Raw genomic sequence first — 20,380 nt, forward strand, 5'->3', positions numbered from 1 at the left:
AAAGTTGAATATCAGCCCCTACACTTTCATGGTGGTGACCTAGGAAAAGAGCAAAAAAATAACTAAAAATGTAAAAAAATATATATTTTTTGCAGTCCTTTTACAGGTGTTTCTCTGGCCTTATCTGTCTTTTATGTAGGGTCCAGATTCTAGAAGTGGTCACTCTGATTGCCTGTACCCGATCTAACTGGCACCAAATGGGCAAATAAGAAATTGCCTTTTGTTGTCCAATCAGGTGCATGGCGGAGGCAGGTGTTGAAAGATGGATGCTGGTGATAAGACCAGCTCAAGCCTTCTTGAAGGTAGCATACAAGTCAATATTCAGCCACGGTGGTCAACATGTTTTTTTTAATGCTAACTATGGTGAATATTTCTACTGTGGTTGAGCTAGTTGGAGATTGATTATTTATTTATTTATTGTTAGTTCTTGTATCCCACATTATTCAAAAACAATTTCAGTTCAATGTGGCTTACATACATTAGAATAGTTGTATTACAATGAATGAGATTTAAGGATTACAAAGCGAGAGGAACAATTTTACAGCTAGTGCAGTGTCACAGTGAGTTTGGTGGGAAAATGTCCTAATTCTGCTCTGCACCCATTATTGGGCGAGAGGATTTCTGTGGATGCGGAATATGTATTTACAATTAACACAATGACGGTCCAATTATGTCTGAGTTTATAGAAGTATGGGAAAAACCATTACATAATTGTGAATAAAGAATCATGGCACTGTAGCCAAACAGAGGCTGGTTTCAACTATGCTGAAAGCTAAATGAAACCAGAGGAAACTACTGGAAAGAATTAAAAATGTTTTTTTTCTTTGGATCTGCTGATTCAGTCTATTGGATGTTTTCCTAACTACTTCTAATTCATTGTCTACATTAATTAGTTTGCAACTGTGATCAGGATTCCAGAAGTTGTATTTTCCTGGAAAGAACTGACTATTTTGCAGGTTGTGAGGGTTTCTTTAAAGAGATATCCAGATATGGTTGAGATCACAAAATCTCACTATTGCAAAAATTGCTGGGCAAAATGGTATAGACTATTATAAAGTATAAAATTACAGAGCATATACATAATCATGGATTACTGAGACAAAGCCAACATGGATTTAGTCAAGGGAAACCTTGCTTCACTAATCTGCTACATTTCTTTGAAGGGGTGAACCAACATGTGGATAAAGGTGAGCTGGTCTGTGCTGAGACCGCTGCTTTTTAACATAAAACATATAAATGATCTAGAGATGGGAATAACTAGTGAGGTAATTAAATTTGCTGATGACACAAAGTTATTCAAAGTCATTAAATTGTAAGGAGATTGTGAAAAATAGCAAGAGGAACTTATGAGACTGGGAGACTGAGCATCCAAATGGCAGATAACGTTTAATGTGAGCAAGTGCAAAATGATACATGTGGGAAAGAGGAACCCAAACTATAGATACTTATGCAAGATTCTACATTAGGAGTTACCGCCACAAAAAGGATCTAGGTGTCATTGTTGATACATTGAAACACTCTGCTCAGTGTGCAGAGGAGTCTAAGAAAGCAAATAGAATGTTAGGATTTATTAAGAAAGTAATGGAAAATAAAAATGAGAATATTATCTTTTTGTGTTCCTCCACAGTGCAACCGCACCTCGAGTACTGTGTGCAATTTGGTCACTGCATCTCAAAAAAGACATAGTGGAATTAGAAAAGGTAAAGAGAAGGGTGATGTAAATGAAAAGGGGATAGAATGACTTTCCTATGAGGAAAGGCTATAGCAGCTAGGGCTCTTCAACTTGGAAATGAGATGGCTGCGGGGAGATATGATAGGAGGTCTATAAAATACTGAGTGGAGTGGAATGAGTAAACGTGAATCACTTGTTTACTCTTTCCAAAATTACTAGGACTAGGGGGCATGCAATGAAGCTTCTAAGTAGTAAATTTATAACAAACCAGAGAAAATATTTCTTCATTCAATGTGTAATTAAACTCAGGAATTTGTTGCCAGAGAGTGTGATAAAAGCAGTTAACTTAGCAAGGTTTAAAAAAGGTTTGGATACTTTTCTAAAAGTCTCATTATTAACATGGACTTTGCTAAATCCACTGCTTATTTCTAGGATAGGCAGCATAGAATCTGTTTTACTGTTCTGGGATCTTGCCAGGTTCTTGTGAGCTGGATTGGTCCTGCTTGAAACAGGATACTTCAATCTGTACCAGTATGGCAATGCTTATGTTCTTTTGTACCCATGGAATGCATTTTCTTGTGCCAGGCAAATTTCAACTGTAGATGAATAAGTGAGCAAACCGTGATCCTGAAGATAGAATAGACAGAACTGTGACTTAAAATTAATTAAAAATGACAAAGGTGAAGTGGAGAGAAATATACACCAAGGGGGAAAATAGCATGAAAGGTGTCTGAATGTATAACTAAGCAAAAGGTTAATAGAGAAACCTGCTTAGAGAAGATCCAATTTAAATGGCCATTTAGGTCTAGGATTTATGAGCTCTAATAACTCAGAAAACATAGTAACATGCTTCAAATAGAGGATTATAAAATGCCTTATATACAAATAGAAATCAAAACAGAGGATCTGAGAGCACATAAGCACAAAATCAAATCTCAAACAAAACTGATCCTTGCTTGAAGGATTATGATAAGATCTAAGGGATTAATATTATGAAATGTGTATTATTCAGATTAAACAGCCAAGATGGTAAAAGAAGATATGCAACCCTAAATGTGGTAATCCCCGGAAAAGTACTAAGGACATTCATTCCTAAATCTGGTCTTTCAGACTCCCAGACAGAATACCCACAATGAATATTCATGGTATATATTTGCAGACATTTGGTCTAAGAACCAGGTTGATTTACATATTTCAGTTACCCTGCAGACAGGATTTGGAAATCAGATCTTCTAGAAAGTGCCAAAGGCAAAGACAATACAGACACAAATTTGAGTTTCTCCAAGATATAAACCAGATGACTGGAAACAATAAATAGAATTTTAGTAACTAACGAGTATCAGTTGAAAGAGTGTTTTAGCAAAATCTGTATTTGCTGTAACTAGTTAGATGTAGTGTGCAAATTTATGAGTGCAATTTATAGAATAAGGTCAGTTGCACGCACAACTTAATTTAATAACGGGCTGTTAATTGGAGTAAACAGCCAACTGACTTTAATCTGTGTTAATTAGCACTAGTTGCTATTCTAGATGCTGTGTGCACAAAGACATTTAAGATTTTTACACACTAAAAAAACACAAGTGTTTAGCAAGTTTTGTGTACTATTGGAGGTTGGGGGCAATGATTATAAAATTGTCACGAAATCAGAGGCTCACCAGAAGCGTGACATATAGTGCCTGTGTGACTTTATGAGATGTCCCCTTATCAAATAATCTATTGAGCATTTTTCGCTCCATCAGCAGGTTGTTGTGTATCCTAGAAATAAGCAGTAGATTTTCTCAAATCCATCTTAATAATGGCTTATGGACATTTCTTTTAGGAAGCTAGCCAAACCTTTTTTAAACCCAACTAAGCTAACTGCTTTTACCACATTCTCAATTCCAGAGTTTAATTACATATTGAGTGAAGAAATATTTTCTCTGATTTGTTTTAAATTTACTACTTTGTAGCTTCATTGCATGCTCCCTGGTTCTAGTATTTTTGGAAAGAGTAAACAAGTGATTCATGTCTACCCGTTCCACTCCACTCATTATTTTATAGACCTCTATCATATCTCCTCTCAGTTATCTTTTCTCCAAGCTGAAGAGCCCTAGCTGCTTCAGCCTTTTCTCATAGGGAAGTGATCCCATCCCCTTTATTATTTCCGTTGCCTTTCTCTGTACCTTTTCTAATTCCACTATATCTTTTTTGAGATGCGGTGACCAGAATTTCACACAGTATTCGAGGTGCGGTTGCACCATGGAGAGATACAAAGGCATTATAACATCCTCATTTTGTTTTCCATTCCTTTCCTAATAATACTTAACATTCTATTTGCTTTCTTAGCTGCTGCTGCATACTGAGCATAGGGTTTCAACGTATCATCAACGATGACACCTAGATCCTTTTCCTGGTCGGTGATGCCTAATGTGGAACCTTGCATTGCGTAGCTATAGTTCGGGTTCCTGTTTCCCACATGCATCACTTTGCACTTTCTCACATTAAATGTCGTCTTCCATTTGGATGCCCAGTCTCCCAGTCTCATAAGGTCCTCTTGCAATTTTTCACAATCCTCTTGTGATTTAACAATTTTGAATAACTTTGTGTCATCAACAAATTTAATTACCTCACAGGTTCACAGCTACAGCACCCATTTAGCTGTCATGCTGGATCTCAGATACCTTACTCCACCTTTCCATACACACACCAATGTCGATGGATGGTGGCATTATAGGGGTGTGTGCATAGTAACTGACTAACTATAGGGGCACTGCACGTGATAGTGATTCTTCTGCTAGATAAGACACTCCCACCCTTACTAAAAGAACTGTAAGGGCTTTTGAGGTGACAGACCAGTGGTTGTGAAGGCCTGCACATACCTGAATTATGGATCCCAAAGAGCATCTACAGGAACTGTATAGATAGGTTCCAGGAAAACAGCTTCTTAATCTCTGCAAATTGTACTGTATGTTTCTCCAGATAGGCCCTCGGAGGGTGAGGTTAGGAGGGAGGAGGAGGGGAATTGGAGCTAGATGGAGGTTAAGACATCTTCCACCATCATATTAAGACTGGTGAACATTCCACAGCCAACTGTAAAACAGCATTCCTTTGCCCTTATTATAATTGTAGTTGCCAGCCTTCCTACTTTCAGTAAACACGAGTCTAGGGGAGAGATCCATTCATCTCTAATGAAGATTTCATAGAAAATGTGAAAGAATTCTTTAAAAGTACGTCAGAAAAAGCTGAAAATTAGCATGAACATTAGTACAAGAAACCAGCTGTGGATAATTCCTGGTTTATGCAATAAGGGTAGTCATTACACTAGAAGATTAATGCAACTAGAAGAAGGCCTTGAAATAAACCTTTTGAAATCCACCTCAATGTCACCATCATAGACAGAAGTTTCAAAAGTAAAAAAGGAAGGGAAGAAATTCTGTGCTGTATAATTACCTTGATATGTCTATAGGAATACATACTGGCAGCATGAGATAAGTTGCTAAAATTTACTGTTATAAATGTGACATGCAGCCAGTGCCTCATTAAGATTTGTTTCACCTCTTAAAAGTGTATTTGTTGTGGATTTTGGATTTGGTTCACACCTTTTTCAGTTGTAGCTCAAGGTGAGTTACACTCTACTATAGTTCATATTTCCCTGGCCCTGGAAGGCTTACAATTTAAGGGGCCCGTTTACTAAGCTGCCTTGGGTTCTAAGGCACACCTAACACAGCTTAAAATGGCATACTGCAGGATGCACTCAGGCACCTGAGGTAACTACCAAATCTGTACCCGCTAACTGTGGTAAAAAATTTGTTTTTAGTTTTTTGAGAGGGGAGATGTCAGGGGTAGAAAGTAGGCATTCCTGTACTAACTAGGTAGTGCAGCTACTTTAGCACACCCTAACTGGTTAGTACACTACTACCATGAGAGCCCTTACTGCCTACAAAATGGGTGACGGCAAGTGCTCACGCAGTGAGTTTTTTTAATGACTATGCACTAATGGCAACAATTACCAAAAACTACTATATATTTGATTACTGTTATAATTATTCACACATATATGGTATCTTCAGGCCATCAGAGGCGGTACTCTGTTTACTGGCGGTACACCATTATCAATTCTCATATGGTGAATATTTCCCACCTTTCTCGTCATTGGTCTTAGTATAGAATACTCTATGTATTTGTATATGTATTTGTACTATATTTTCTTTACATACTTTTTTAATCAATTTCTTCTACCATTTACTACTTAGACAAGATGTCATCTTTACTTAGCTTTTAACTGGTCTTGATATCTCATCAGACTAGATACCGGCGCTGCAGCCAGTTAAAAGCTAAGTAAAGATGACATCTTGTCTTAGTAGTAAATGGTAGAAGAAATTGATTAAAAAAGTATATAAAGAAAATATAGTACAAATACATAGAGTATTCTATACTAAGACCAATGATGAGAAAGGTGGGAAATATTCACCATATGAGAATTGATAATGGTGTACCGCCAGTAAACAGAGTACTGCCTCTGATAGTCTGAAGATACCATATATGTGTGAATAATTATAAAAGTAATCAAATATGTAGCAGTTTATAATATACAGTATTCTGATTACTGAATAGACAATTAAAGTGGACACTGATTTGATACTTTAACAATTACTAAAAGGCCATTTCTTATGGCTGTACTAAAAATGGCCTTAGCGCATAAAGGTCACTTTTTACCCCGGCTTGGTAAAAGTGGCCCTAAGTTTATACCTGAGGCTCACAAGAAGCTGCAGTGGGATTTGAACTGGGCTTCACTGGTTCTCAGTCCATTGCTCTAACCCAGGGCTGTCCAACCTTGGCCCTCGCCAGGTTGAGTTTTCGGGATTTCCTTAATTGAATATGCATGAGATCTATATGTATACAATGGAGGCAGTGCATGCAAATAGATCTCATGCATATTCATTGGGGAAATCCTGAAAACCCGACTGGATTGCGGCCTTTGAGGACCGAGTTTGGACAACCCTACTCTAGCCACTCTCTAATAGGAGCTGAATTGGGAGAGGTTCAAGTTTGCCAACGCCTACCAGCATGGTACATGAACAATATGCAAATCAAGCGAGTGCTTAGGTTAGATGTGTCTGGTGAATATTTATTGTGCATCTCGTAAACCAACAAAAAAAACCCAGATCTGTTGCTGGACCCTGAGGCCAAAGATGGCTCACTTTCCTTGTCTTGCCTCAAATAAAATGAAGTGTTCATCAAGGATACTCAGGGCCTTGGCAGCAGAGGAAAATGATGTGACCTGATGTCCTGCACTGCTACTGTCATCCACTTCCTTGTTAAACAGCTAGATAGGTGCCAGGTGGGGAGAAGGAAGAAGATCTCATTTTTGTCACCTGAGCACTAGCAGCAGAGAAGGAGGAAGAGGAAGTGATGGCACACTGCTGCTATTCTCCTTTTAGCAAACTGGGATGAGTATGGGGTGGGGAAGAGGGTCCCACCACTGTAAACACTGCAACCCTTGGTCTTCTGTGGCAAATTTTATGGGAAGAGCTTTAGTTTGTGTCTCTTCCAGTGGCTTTGGAAACCTAGGAGCCTGGGGACACTGCTCGCAGCAGCAGCTACCAAAATAGAAGGTTTCTCCAGCACACCAGCATAAATGAGTCTGCAAGGGAAAGTAGAGCATTGTGTTTGAGTACTGCTAATTTAACTTAACTCTATCTTGCCCTAAAAGAAAGCCAAAGAATAAGTACATTTTACTTGTATTGGTAAAGCATCCTCAACACACATGGTGCTGCACAGGGTCAGTGGAACGCCTTTTTGTTTGGGGAGCCAAGCTCCACCCCAACCCCACCTATGCTCCACCTCCAGCATCTTCCTTTTCCTTACCTACCATCCCATAGTTGCCCCCTCCCATGGTGTCCAGCATCCTTCCCTACCTCTGAACCACCCCCCCACACCATGTTGCCCTGCATTTCTCTCCTCCCCTCCCCTTAGTCTCCAGCACTTCACTCCTTCCCAAATCCGGCCCCATAGTGACCAGCATTTATAGCCACCTCCCCACCCCCATGACGTGTTTAGTGCCTTACCTCCTTTCCCCAGGGCAGTAATACTCCAACTGGCAGAGTACCAAAAGCATAGAGGCTTACGGGCAAAGGGTTATGAGCATCTGTATGTGCTCAAGGCCTGTCTGCTCCCTCCCCCTCCAAACTTCCTATTTCATAGGGGGCAGAAGCTGTACTTCTTTACAAGTAAAAGTGACAAAACCTTTTCTTAAGTATAGTAACGAATTACATTTACTTAGTTACTATACAACACTGCTAAATGCTGATAAAACAAAATAATCTGTCTAGGGACTCTGATGTACACCCTTTAAAGAACATATGCTTGAAAAATGAAACAACATTAAAGGTGTTAGGCATCTCCTTCGATCCTATGTTGAATTTTGAGTATCATATTGCTCATTGACCAAGCAGGTTTTTTGGAAACTGAGGCGATTATGCAGAATACAAAGTACTTCTCTTTTACCCAGTTCACTTTAATAGTCCACACCCTTACAATTAGCAAGTTGAATAATTGTAATTTACTTTGCTGGTTTCTCAAGGATGTTATGTAGAAGACTTCAGACACTGCAGGATACTGCAGCTAGACTGATCTGCCAGGCAAATGGGAAAGAGCAACTCCATCGTTGAGACAACTAGGGCATTGGCTTCCTATAGAAGCATGAACACTATTTTAAATTATGTATGTTGATATTCAATATTATTCATGGTTCTGCGTCTTTTTCATTCACATTGATTCTATCATTTTCTTCCTCGGGAAACGTCTTAGTTCAAATAGAGGCATATTTTCAAAGCATTTTGGGAGGCTAAGTTCCATAGGTTTCTATGGAACTTTGGGAGGCTAAGTGCTTTGAAAATATGCCTCACAGTCAGTTAAAGCTAAATTACCCAAATATGTCCACTCTCTAACGATCCCTTACAAATCTGTAAAGATTTGGAATGTTTTGCCAAAAGAAATTAGGCTGGAAACAAATAGTGAAATATTTAAGAAACACTTAAAAACCTTTATATTTAAGCAGTATTTAAATGAATAAATTTTTAACTGTTAGTGGCTGTCTATATTTCCAGTATCTACCTTGAGCCGGATTATTTATTGTGATCCACATTGAACCCTATAGGTAAATGCGGAATATAAATGGAATTGTGAAGTAAAATCTGAATTAAGCAATCTGCATGGATATCTTCATGCTACAATGGAAAATTCAAGTTTTCATCATCAATTCCCCATACTCAAAATCCAAAATGACAAAAATAATATAACATCTTAAACATAGACAGAAGATGGCAGATAAAGACCATTCATTTTATTCAGTCTGCTCATTCATACCACTGCCTATCCCTTCCTTTCCCTTAGAAATCCTATGAGCTTATCCCAAGATTTCTTCAATTTAATATAGTCTTCATCTTCAGCACCTCCACCTGCAGGACATTCCACAAATCCACCACTTTTTTCCATAAAGAAGTATTTCTTTAGATTACTCCTGAGTCTGTCTCCTTTCACCTTCATTCTACTGTGTGCTCCCTCTTCTAGAGTAACGTGGAGAGGCATAATCGAAAGGGGTGCTCAAGTTTTCCTGAGGACGTCCTCGCAGGATGTCCTGGCGAAGGGGCGGGGAAACTCGTATTATCAAAACAAGATGGGCATTCATCTTTCGTTTTGATGCCCAAATCACGAAATTTAGGTCGACCTTAGAGATGGTTGTCCTTAGAGATGGTCATCCCCGATTTGCGAGTCAGGATCCATTTGGCAGCCTTCAGCTTATGGCAGACATGGCCCAGATGGAAGCTGAGATACCAATGTTACAGAAATAAGGAAAGAAGCAAAAAAAAAAAAACCCACCAGAGCAATGCTTGAGATTTCATTTTTTTGAAAAGCATAACATCCAAGCAGTGGAACAGGTTACTATCTGAAATCAATCAATAAGAAACGGAACAATTCTATCCAAAGACACACCTCTAGATTGGTGATCTGTGCTAATTTGGCAGGGGTCACTGGCGTTTGTTTTTATCTTTTGGGAGCCGGCTGTAAAGAAGACTCTGCTTTTGCTTCACCCGATTGGCTTGCCATATCTTCACAGAGCCCCTGACGCAGCCCTTGGTGGGCGAAACACGTCCTGTGTCAGGCAAATTGTTTATATACGGTATCTTCAATAAAATCTTTCTGATGTTATATTGATCTGCTGGCTTTCTTTCCCTCTTCTGCCACTGACACCCAGCCTTAAAAAAAGAAAACGGAAGAAGCGCCTCGTGTCTGACCTGCTCTGCGCTGCTAAGGCAAACAAAAAGCCTCGTCGCGTCGGCCCTTCAATCACTGTGTCCCGCCCTCGTGGAAATAGGAAGTTACATCAGAGGGCGGGACACAGTGATTGAAGGGCCGACGTGACGAGGCGATTTGTTTGCCTTAGCAGCGCAGAGCAGGTCAGACGTGAGGCGCTTCTTCCGTTTTCTTTTTTAAGGCTGGGTGTCGGGTGGCAGAAGAGGGTCATCTCACCTCGTCGATGGAGCTGGTAGGCAGGTGGGAACTACGGCGCCGGCGGGGCGGACGTTGGTTGGGCGGGCCTGGAGGGAAAGTGGCTGGGCCTGGGCCCATCCAGGCCCACCCGTGGCTACGCCCCTGCTGTCTGCCAACCAGTTCCTAGTCCAGTTCACCACTTTGGGTCCTAACTTCAGCCTGTCAAGTTTATTCAAGAGCCTCCTATGAGGAACCATGTAAAAGGCTTTGAAATTTAGCGATTTCCTTATATGGGCTGTAGCCCTGCCCAGCGCATCCCAGGATGCACTGGGAGGGGCTGGGTGCCGCCATTTTGCGGTGGCATCAACCCAAGGAAGAGGAGGGAGGCAGGCTCCCTCCCTCCTCCAACTAAGGTAGGGGGGCTGGGAGGGGGTTCTTTTTAACGGCCACTTTTTAAGCGGCCACTGGACCACCAGGGACCATTTTCTGGGGGTTTGGGGGGGGGGCTGGAGACCCACCAGATCTCCAGCCCTCCCTGAACCTGGGGGGGGTCTTCAGGGGGGACCGGAGGTCCATCGGACCTCCAGCCCCCTGTTGTCAGGTTTGCTTTGGGGGGGGGGGAACGGGGGCCTGCCAGCATACAACTGCATGCTGGACAGGGCTCACCATTCTCTGCAAACCCTAACGCCAGCTCGGAGCTGATGTAGGGTTTGCCGCAGCCAGCGACCCAAATTTTGGCGCGCTGACCGCTGATCATTGGTGATGAATGCGCTAAGCCCTCTTTAGCATGCATTTGCATGCTACTTGCGCAAAGAGCCCTCGAGCGCGTTGTTTCATGCACTCGAGGGCTCTGATCATGGGGCGGTAGCAAACGCCGGCGCTAGTATGGCGCTAACAGCCTCTAGTGCCGGCGTTTGCTTTTGATCATCTGCCTGTCGGTCTCGTAAGATCCTCTTGTAATTTTTCACAACCCTCTTGCGATTTAACAACTTTGAATAATTTTGTGTCATCAACAAATTTAATTACCTCACTAGTTACTCCCATCTCTAGGTCATTTATAAATATATTAAAAAGCAGCGGTCCCAGCACAGACCCCTGGGGAACCCCACTAACTACCCTTTTCTATTGAAAATACTGACCATTTAACCCTACTTGCTGTTTTTTTTTTATTTGTACCCTGCATTTTCCCACTCATGCCAGGCTCAATGCGGCTTAGGTACTTATTTATACCTGGGGCAATGGAGAATTAAGTGACTTGCCCAGAGTCACAAGGAGCTGCCTGTACCTGCAGTGGGAATCAAACCCCGTTCCCCAGGACCAAAGTCCACCACTCTAACCACTAGGCCACTCCATCTTTTAACCAGTTTTTAATCCACAATAGAACACTACCTCCTATCCCATGACTCTCCAGTTTCCTCTGGAGTCTTTCATGAGGTACTTTGTCAAATGCCTTTTGACAATCCAGATACACGATATCAACCGGCTCACCTTTATCCACATGTTTGTTCACCCCTTCAAAGAAATGTAGTAGATTGGTGAGGCAAGATTTCCCTTCTCTAAATCCGTGTTGGCTTTGTCTCATTAATCCATGCTTTTGAATATGCTCCGTAATTTTGTTCTTTATAATAGTCTGTACCATTTTGCCTGGCACCGACATCAGACTCACCGGTCTATAATTTCCCAGATCTCTTCTGGAACCTTTTTAAAAAATTGGCATTACATTGGCCACCCTCCAATCTTCTGGTACCACGCTCAATTTTAAAGATAAATTACATATTACTAACAATAGTTCCCCCAGTTCATTTTTCAATTCTATCAGTACTCTGGGATGAATACCATCCAGTCCAGGAGATTTGCCAATCTTCAATTTGTCAAATTGCCCCATTACATCCTCAAGGTTTATAGAGATTTCATTCAGTTTCTCTGACTCGTCAGCTTCGAAATCCAAGCAGATTCTATAACAGCGCACATAACTTAATTGGCTTCACAAGCCAACCAGCGTTGTTAACAGCACTTAACAAGCAATAATGAGCACTAATTGACAATAATTAGAATTCACACACACAAATCGCTAAGCATATTCTGTAATGCAAAGCACCTAAATTCTAATTCACGCAAGCAAATAGGGGCATGTTTATGGATGGGGAAATGGGCATTTTAAAATTTATACACATAGTTATAAAATAAGGCTCAGTGTGCCTGCATCTATGCACTGAGATTTATGTCATATTTTTGTTGGTGTAAATGGATGTGCATAGTTTTAGGATCTGGGATATCAACTAAGTATATTCTATATACCACGCCTAAATCTAAGCACCACTTATAGAATATGCTTAGGTGGGAATATTTTCTATGCCATATATAGAATCTCCCCCATTATGCTTGGAAATTCAATGCTGGGCCATGTCTGGCCTCCCAGCATTGAATGTCTGGTTATACAGAGCCAGGGAAAACATAGCCAGTTAAGGGGCCCTTTTACTAAGGCATGTCTAAAAGTGGCCTGCACTGGTGTAGGTGCGTGTTTTGGATGCACAAAGGTCATTTTTTCAGTGCACCTGGAAAAAAAGGCATTTCTTTTGTGCCGAAAATGGACTTGCAGCAAAATTAAAACCAACGGGTGTCCATTTTTGGCCTGAGACCTTACCGCCACCTATTGACTTAGCGGTAAGGTCTCATGCACTAACTGGGCAGTAAGCAGCCAGTGCAATTACCTCCAGGTAAACGTTACATGGTAGAAAATAGAAAATATTTTCTACCTCATGTTTTGGACACCCTTCAAAAATGGAATTACTGCCTAGGGCATGCAGTAGCTGGGCGGTAATTCCAATTTGGCACACGTTGAATGTGCGTAGGCGCCTACGCGCCTTAGTAAAAGGGCCCTTTGTATGATATGCAGCACTTAACCTACTATGGTGAACAGCATAAAGATAGGACTGACTTTTATGTGGACTTATTTATGCTGTTACCTTGGCCAGATAAGTTCTAAATATTGGCACTTAACCGGCCAAGTGCTGATCACCCCCACAATGCCCTCAAAATATCTGGTTTTGTGTTAGGTGCTAACTAGTCATTTTCAGCAGCACTATCTTGGTTAAATGCCGCAGATATGGCCGGTTAGCCCTGAGCAAATGATTTAACCAGCTGTGAGGTATTTCTGGCTAGTTAAATCACTTTGAATATTGACCCCTTGTTTTTCTTTCTTTCTTTCATTGAACTTATGTGTGTGTTCTGATGCATCTATCCCTTTAAATAGTTATGCATGACAACTGATGCAATGTGACTCATGGAATTTTGGGGGATTAAAAAATGAGCAGTGTGAGTGTGATAGAATTTGTCAGTCAGAAAAGGAAAATGTCTTTGAGAGAAAGTAGTTAGGTGATACTATAAGAATGGCATATATTTAGCACTCAGTACTGCGTGCTGTGTTTTACTAATGCCACTGCTAAACTTTAGTTTTCATTGCACTTTTCCCCAGTGAAGTTCCATCATGGTTAGGAGCTACGGGGATCCCCCAGAATACAGATACATTTTTGTTTATATCTACATTTTGTATTTTTGATGAATGGTTTGAAATTTGCCATAGCCAATGAATACAAGAGTGCTTTTCTCAGCCTCTGTTCTCAGCTGTCTTAATGATAAGCAATTTAAGCAATATGTTGCAAAGAGACATTGACAATCTGTTACCCTTTGTTTTCAGTAGAAGTTTATTCACAGGACCTTGAGGTATAACATATCTTAGCATGTGTCTTATTGGAAAACAAGACTCCAACATACACAAATCTATGGGGCCCTTTTACTAAGCTGCGGTAGGCCTATACTCTAACACAGTGGTTCCCAAACCTAGTCGTGGACAGGATGCTGGGCTTGATGGGCCCTTGGTCTTTTCCCAGTACTTATGTACTAGTCCTGGAGGCACCTAAGCCAGTCAGGTATTTGGGATATCCACAATGAATATTCATGAGAGAGATTTGCATGCAGTGGAGGCAGTGCATGCAAATATCTCTTATGAATATTCATTGTGAATATCCCAAAAACCTGACTGGCTGGGGTCATAGGAGCTTACTCTGTGGGCGCTTGAGCACCCCCAGTATTGAGAAAATTCCTTGTATATGTCTAGGAAGGGGTTATTTCCAGTGGGCTTAGCACCCCCAATAATTTTGAAAAGTTGGCGCCTATGGCTGGGGTGCCTCTAGGACCAGGTTTGGGAACCACTGCTCTAACAATTAAATGGAAGTTCAAGAAGGTAAGAAGATCACGCACCTGCCTAGTCAACCTAGCCTGTAAAATACTTGCTTAATCACTTTCTGAACATGCAATTTTATTGCTAGGTTAGACTCTAACATGACAACTGGGATAGACACATTACTAATGATAAAATCAGAAATGGTGATAGACACTAGAGACATAAACAACTGACCGTCAGTCACTGGTAGGCTCCTTAGGTTCAAACAAGCAGGTAGCTGAGACTTATGCCTGCCTCAATGCAGGTGTACATGCTGATGAGGAAATGTTTGAAAATGTATGTGTATTGCCCTTGTAAAATGGGAAATAGTCATATAGGGGTCCTTTTACTAAGCTGCGGTAAAAAGTGGCCTGCGCTAGTTTGGACGTGTGAAATTGATGTGTGCTGTGCCATTTTTTACTGCGGCGGATAAAAAGACCTTTTTTTTAATGGGGCGGTAAATGTCTGTGTGCTAACATTAAAAATAACATGAGGCTATTTACTGCCTGAGCCCTTACTGCCACCTATTTACTATTTACACCCATGCTACTCCAGCGGTAATGTTGATTTGGCATCCACCACCCCCACGTTAGCCCATAAATACCCCATTTAAATATGTGCATTTGTGGATTCTACGTATGCAAATAGCAGCACTGCAAAATCTGCACTTACAATGTAAATGCCACTATTTACATGTGTAGAAGGCACTCAAGCCTTTTAAAATGACCTCCTTTGTCTTGAAGTTTCCTTTTTTCATTTTCTATCTAAACTTAACAAGCTAGCTTTTTACCACTTTTACTAAGGGGCCCGTTTACAAAGGCACGGGAGGGCCTATGCACATACAGAGTGAACCAAATCGACACTGCCGCCCGGCTAGTGCGTGAGCCGGGCAGTAATTCTGAATTTGGTGCAAGCCGAACCCCATGTTAGAAAATAATTTTTCCTATTTTCTACCATGGGCCTCTTATCCAGCGGTAAACAGCAGTTGGTGCATGCTACATGCTTACTGCGTGGGTAGCATGTGAGACCTTATGGCTAGGTCAATGGGTGACGGTAAGGTCTCAGGCCGAAAATAGACGTGCGCTGGTTTCAATTTTAGTGCACGTCCATTTTCTAGCCCCTTAAAAAGGCCCTTTTCCCTAGATGCAGTACAAAATGGCCAGTGTGCCACCCAAAAGATATGCTCATACTACCGCAGACCACTTTTTACTGCAGTTTAGTGAAAGGACCCTTAAAAAACGATTGGAGATAGAGATGCAAATGATGTTTAACACAATAATTTTTCTACGTTTCTAGTATTAGCTGAAACCTGGCCATGAGTTTAGAAATGGAATGTGAGTCTTAGTGCCTGATGAGGAATAACATCGGGGAATGCAGAAAAACATCTATCCATCATGCTATGGCTGAGGAGATACACATAGCTGCCTCACTGATTTCGAGAATATGAAGCTGTCTATTCACTTTTATGTTAAACATTTAGAACAGAAGTTCATTTTCCAAAAAGGAATGTTTCTAGGTAACATATATGCCGCAAAATAGCAGTAACTGTTGAGATGTATTTGCTTTTTTTTTAAATGTTTTTTTTAATTAAATGATTCAATCCATAGCAAATACTAAAATAAAATATTTGTAGGGCTAGAGGAAAGCTGAAATGTTGCAAAAATGAGATCATTCAGGCAAATGTTAGGTATAATGAAAGTGAGACGGTGAAAATTGGACATGTTGATCAAATCAAAGTTAAGTATTTGGACATGGAAAGCCAACAAAGAAACTGTCAGGAATATAAATCTGTTCCATCCATTACAAGCCTGCAATCTTCTCAGAAAAAGCATGCTGCAAATCTGTCAGCCTAGAAACGTGTTACTTTACTGTCTTCTTAAGAAGAAACATCTCTTCAGCAATTTCTTCAGCTACTCCTTACTCCTATCAGCAGTTAAATCCAGGACATAATTTCCTCACATTGTGGAACCTGATCTCGACAGCACTCAAGAATGAGAAAGAAGTCTTTGGGTTGTAAATTAATTTTATTAATAAGTCATGCCAGTTAGCAAGCGAACTAGTGGAATGAAATCGAATCTATCAGCATATGTTCACATTGATAACAGCTTTCTTCCTGTAAGAACTGCATGAATAAATACTGGAAAATCAAGACATTTGCTAGAGGTTTTTGTTAATATAGATTGGATAGAAATATGGACCCATGACAATTTTTTGAAAAGTTTTTTTTTTATGTATATTTCTCTAACATACAACCCATGACCAATGAACATTTTCAAATTATTCAGCACCAGGAGGACCTTACCATTGCCTCATTAATTTATCATGCTAAGATCTCTGGTAAAGATACTTAAACATAAGGTGCAAACTGAGGTATGAATTATACAAAATGATGATATTATTATACTAGCGTTAACCAGTCCCTTGCCACTTTCTTTTACTCTAAATTTTCCCTGTTTTGTTTATTCTGGCACAAATGAATTGGCAAAGACTTTTAAAGCAACAAAGATTCACAGCAGCTTGAATAACTCCATACTAAGGGGTCGTTTTACCAGGCGCAGTAGGGCTACCACACGACAAAACAGCACTATCGCTTGTGGTAGTTCTGGGTTTCCTGTACGCAGTTTCCCATGCTAGAAAACTTTGGGGGGCCTTTTACTAAGCCACGTAAGCGTCTACAGTGGTGGAAATAAGTATTTGATCCCTTGCTGATTTTGTAAGTTTGCCCACTGACAAAGACATGAGCAGCCCATAATTGAAGGGTAGGTTATTGGTAACAGTGAGAGATAGCACATCACAAATTAAATCCGGAAAATCACATTGTGGAAAGTATATGAATTTATTTGCATTCTGCAGAGGGAAATAAGTATTTGATCCCCCACCAACCAGTAAGAGATCTGGCCCCTACAGACCAGGTAGATGCTCCAAATCAACTCGTTACCTGCATGACAGACAGCTGTCGGCAATGGTCACCTGTATGAAAGACACCTGTCCACAGACTCAGTGAATCAGTCAGACTCTAACCTCTACAAAATGGCCAAGAGCAAGGAGCTGTCTAAGGATGTCAGGGACAAGATCATACACCTGCACAAGGCTGGAATGGGCTACAAAACCATCAGTAAGACGCTGGGCGAGAAGGAGACAACTGTTGGTGCCATAGTAAGAAAATGGAAGAAGTACAAAATGACTGTCAATCGACAAAGATCTGGGGCTCCACGCAAAATCTCACCTCGTGGGGTATCCTTGATCATGAGGAAGGTTAGAAATCAGCCTACAACTACAAGGGGGGAACTTGTCAATGATCTCAAGGCAGCTGGGACCACTGTCACCACGAAAACCATTGGTAACACATTACGACATAACGGATTGCAATCCTGCAGTGCCCGCAAGGTCCCCCTGCTCCGGAAGGCACATGTGACGGCCCGTCTGAAGTTTGCCAGTGAACACCTGGATGATGCCGAGAGTGATTGGGAGAAGGTGCTGTGGTCAGATGAGACAAAAATTGAGCTCTTTGGCATGAACTCAACTCGCCGTGTTTGGAGGAAGAGAAATGCTGCCTATGACCCAAAGAACACCGTCCCCACTGTCAAGCATGGAGGTGGAAATGTTATGTTTTGGGGGTGTTTCTCTGCTAAGGGCACAGGACTACTTCACCGCATCAATGGGAGAATGGATGGGGCCATGTACCGTACAATTCTGAGTGACAACCTCCTTCCCTCCGCCAGGGCCTTAAAAATGGGTCGTGGCTGGGTCTTCCAGCACGACAATGACCCAAAACATACAGCCAAGGCAACAAAGGAGTGGCTCAGGAAGAAGCACATTAGGGTCATGGAGTGGCCTAGCCAGTCACCAGACCTTAATCCCATTGAAAACTTATGGAGGGAGCTGAAGCTGCGAGTTGCCAAGCGACAGCCCAGAACTCTTAATGATTTAGAGATGATCTGCAAAGAGGAGTGGACCAAAATTCCTCCTGACATGTGTGCAAACCTCATCATCAACTACAGAAGACGTCTGACCGCTGTGCTTGCCAACAAGGGTTTTGCCACCAAGTATTAGGTCTTGTTTGCCAGAGGGATTAAATACTTATTTCCCTCTGCAGAATGCAAATAAATTCATATACTTTCCACAATGTGATTTTCCGGATTTAATTTGTGATGTGCTATCTCTCACTGTTACCAATAACCTACCCTTCAATTATGGGCTGCTCATGTCTTTGTCAGTGGGCAAACTTACAAAATCAGCAAGGGATCAAATACTTATTTCCACCACTGTACATGCGCCCAACACACACCAAAATGGAGTTACGGCCCGGCTACCACATGAGACTTTACCACTAGGTCAATGGCTGGTGGTAAGGTCTCAGATTCAAAATGGATGTGCGGCAATTTTCATTTTTCCACACGTCCATTTTTGGAAAACTTTTTTTAAAAAAGAATTTTTTACAGGGGCAGTGAAAAATGATTCTGTGCATGCCCAAAACACACGCCTACACTACCGCAGGCCATTTCTCAGCGCATTTTAGTAAAAGGACCCCTCTATTTTATAGCACAGGGGCGGGGACTGCCTGTGCTGCCTGATTACCGTACAAGTAGCGCATGAGCCCTTACCACCTACTACATAGGAGGCAGTAAAGGTTCAGGCGCTAATGGCCACGTGCTAATTTGGAAATTAGTGCTTGGCAGTTAAAAGAGCAAATTGAAAATGCAGCCATTTTTGAGCCATGGTGAAAAATGGCAGAGCAGGTGGGAAACCCACATGCTGTAACTAGTGCTGGCCACTTTTTAGCATGGCTTAGTAAAAGGACCCCTAAAGCAGCTCCTGAAATAAGTGGATAGATGTATTAATGAATGTCTTTTTGGAGACAAAGGGGGGTAATTTTATAATTGGATAGACATATGGCTATTTCATTTTGATGCTGTGCTTAACTTGTATTTATTAAATGGTGTCACGGTTGTGGCCATACCCTTATTGTCAGACCTACTGTTTCTCTGTATCTAGCTCTGTGACCTCTCCAGTCTGCCTTTTTCCCTATTGTTGTTCTTCTGTACTCTGCTAAAACAGCATATGTACAGATTAGCAGGACCCAAAGCAATCTAAAACAAGTCAGAAGCAACACAGTTTATACCTAATTAGCCGTTGAGCCCGTTAAAACGGGCTAGTATGGGGTTTTTCCAAGGCCCCCCCCCCCGCCGCTACCGGTCCCCCCCCCCGGAGTCACCGCCGCCACCCCTCCACCTGGCCCAGGCCCTCTCTTCGCTATTGAATGTACATCACCGAAAACGCAGCACGGCAGATCAGCTGAGCTGCCGTCGGCCTTCCTTCTCTGCCTGTGTCCCGCCCTCGTGTGATGTAATGTCGGCGAGGGTGGGACAAAGGCAGGGAAGGAAGGCCGACGGGAGCTCAGCTGATCTGCCTGCTGCATTTCGGCGATGTAAGTTCAATACCGAAGAAGAGAGTGCTTGGGCCGGGTGGAGGGGGGGGGGGGGGTGGCGGCGACTCTGGGTGGGGGGAGCGGTAGCAGCGACCTCAGGGGGGGGGAGCGGTAGCAACGTTGGCGGTTCCCTCCCTCCCCTTCACGCAGTTTCCCTCTCTGTCCCGCCCCGTCATCACGTATTGACGCGGGGGCGGGACAGAGAGGGAAGTCTCTACTGCGCATTTGTGGGTGAGTACAGTCACTCGCCATTTATATGTTTGATTGTTCAACTGCCCTTAGGATTCACCTTTGGGTTTAAAAAGCAAAACCATGTGCATGTAAGGACTGGATAAACAAATTAAAGCACAGTTTAAAGCAAATGCTCTTAATATGTAATATTTGATAGCAATAATGAAACAATGATAGAATATTCACATAGCAAGCAGCCTGAGGCAACAGATTTATTTTCCACTGAATATAATTAACTTTGTATAAGTTTGGTGGCTATTATGTGCTGAACTTGGCAATGTTGGCACATTTAGACTGATGCTGGACAAAACTTCTGCATGAAGGATGCCCTTCCCTCATTATTGAATACCTCTCT

The sequence above is a fragment of the Microcaecilia unicolor genome, chromosome 1, assembly GCF_901765095.1.
Source record: "Microcaecilia unicolor chromosome 1, aMicUni1.1, whole genome shotgun sequence".
Classification (NCBI taxonomy): Eukaryota; Metazoa; Chordata; class Amphibia; order Gymnophiona; family Siphonopidae; genus Microcaecilia; species Microcaecilia unicolor.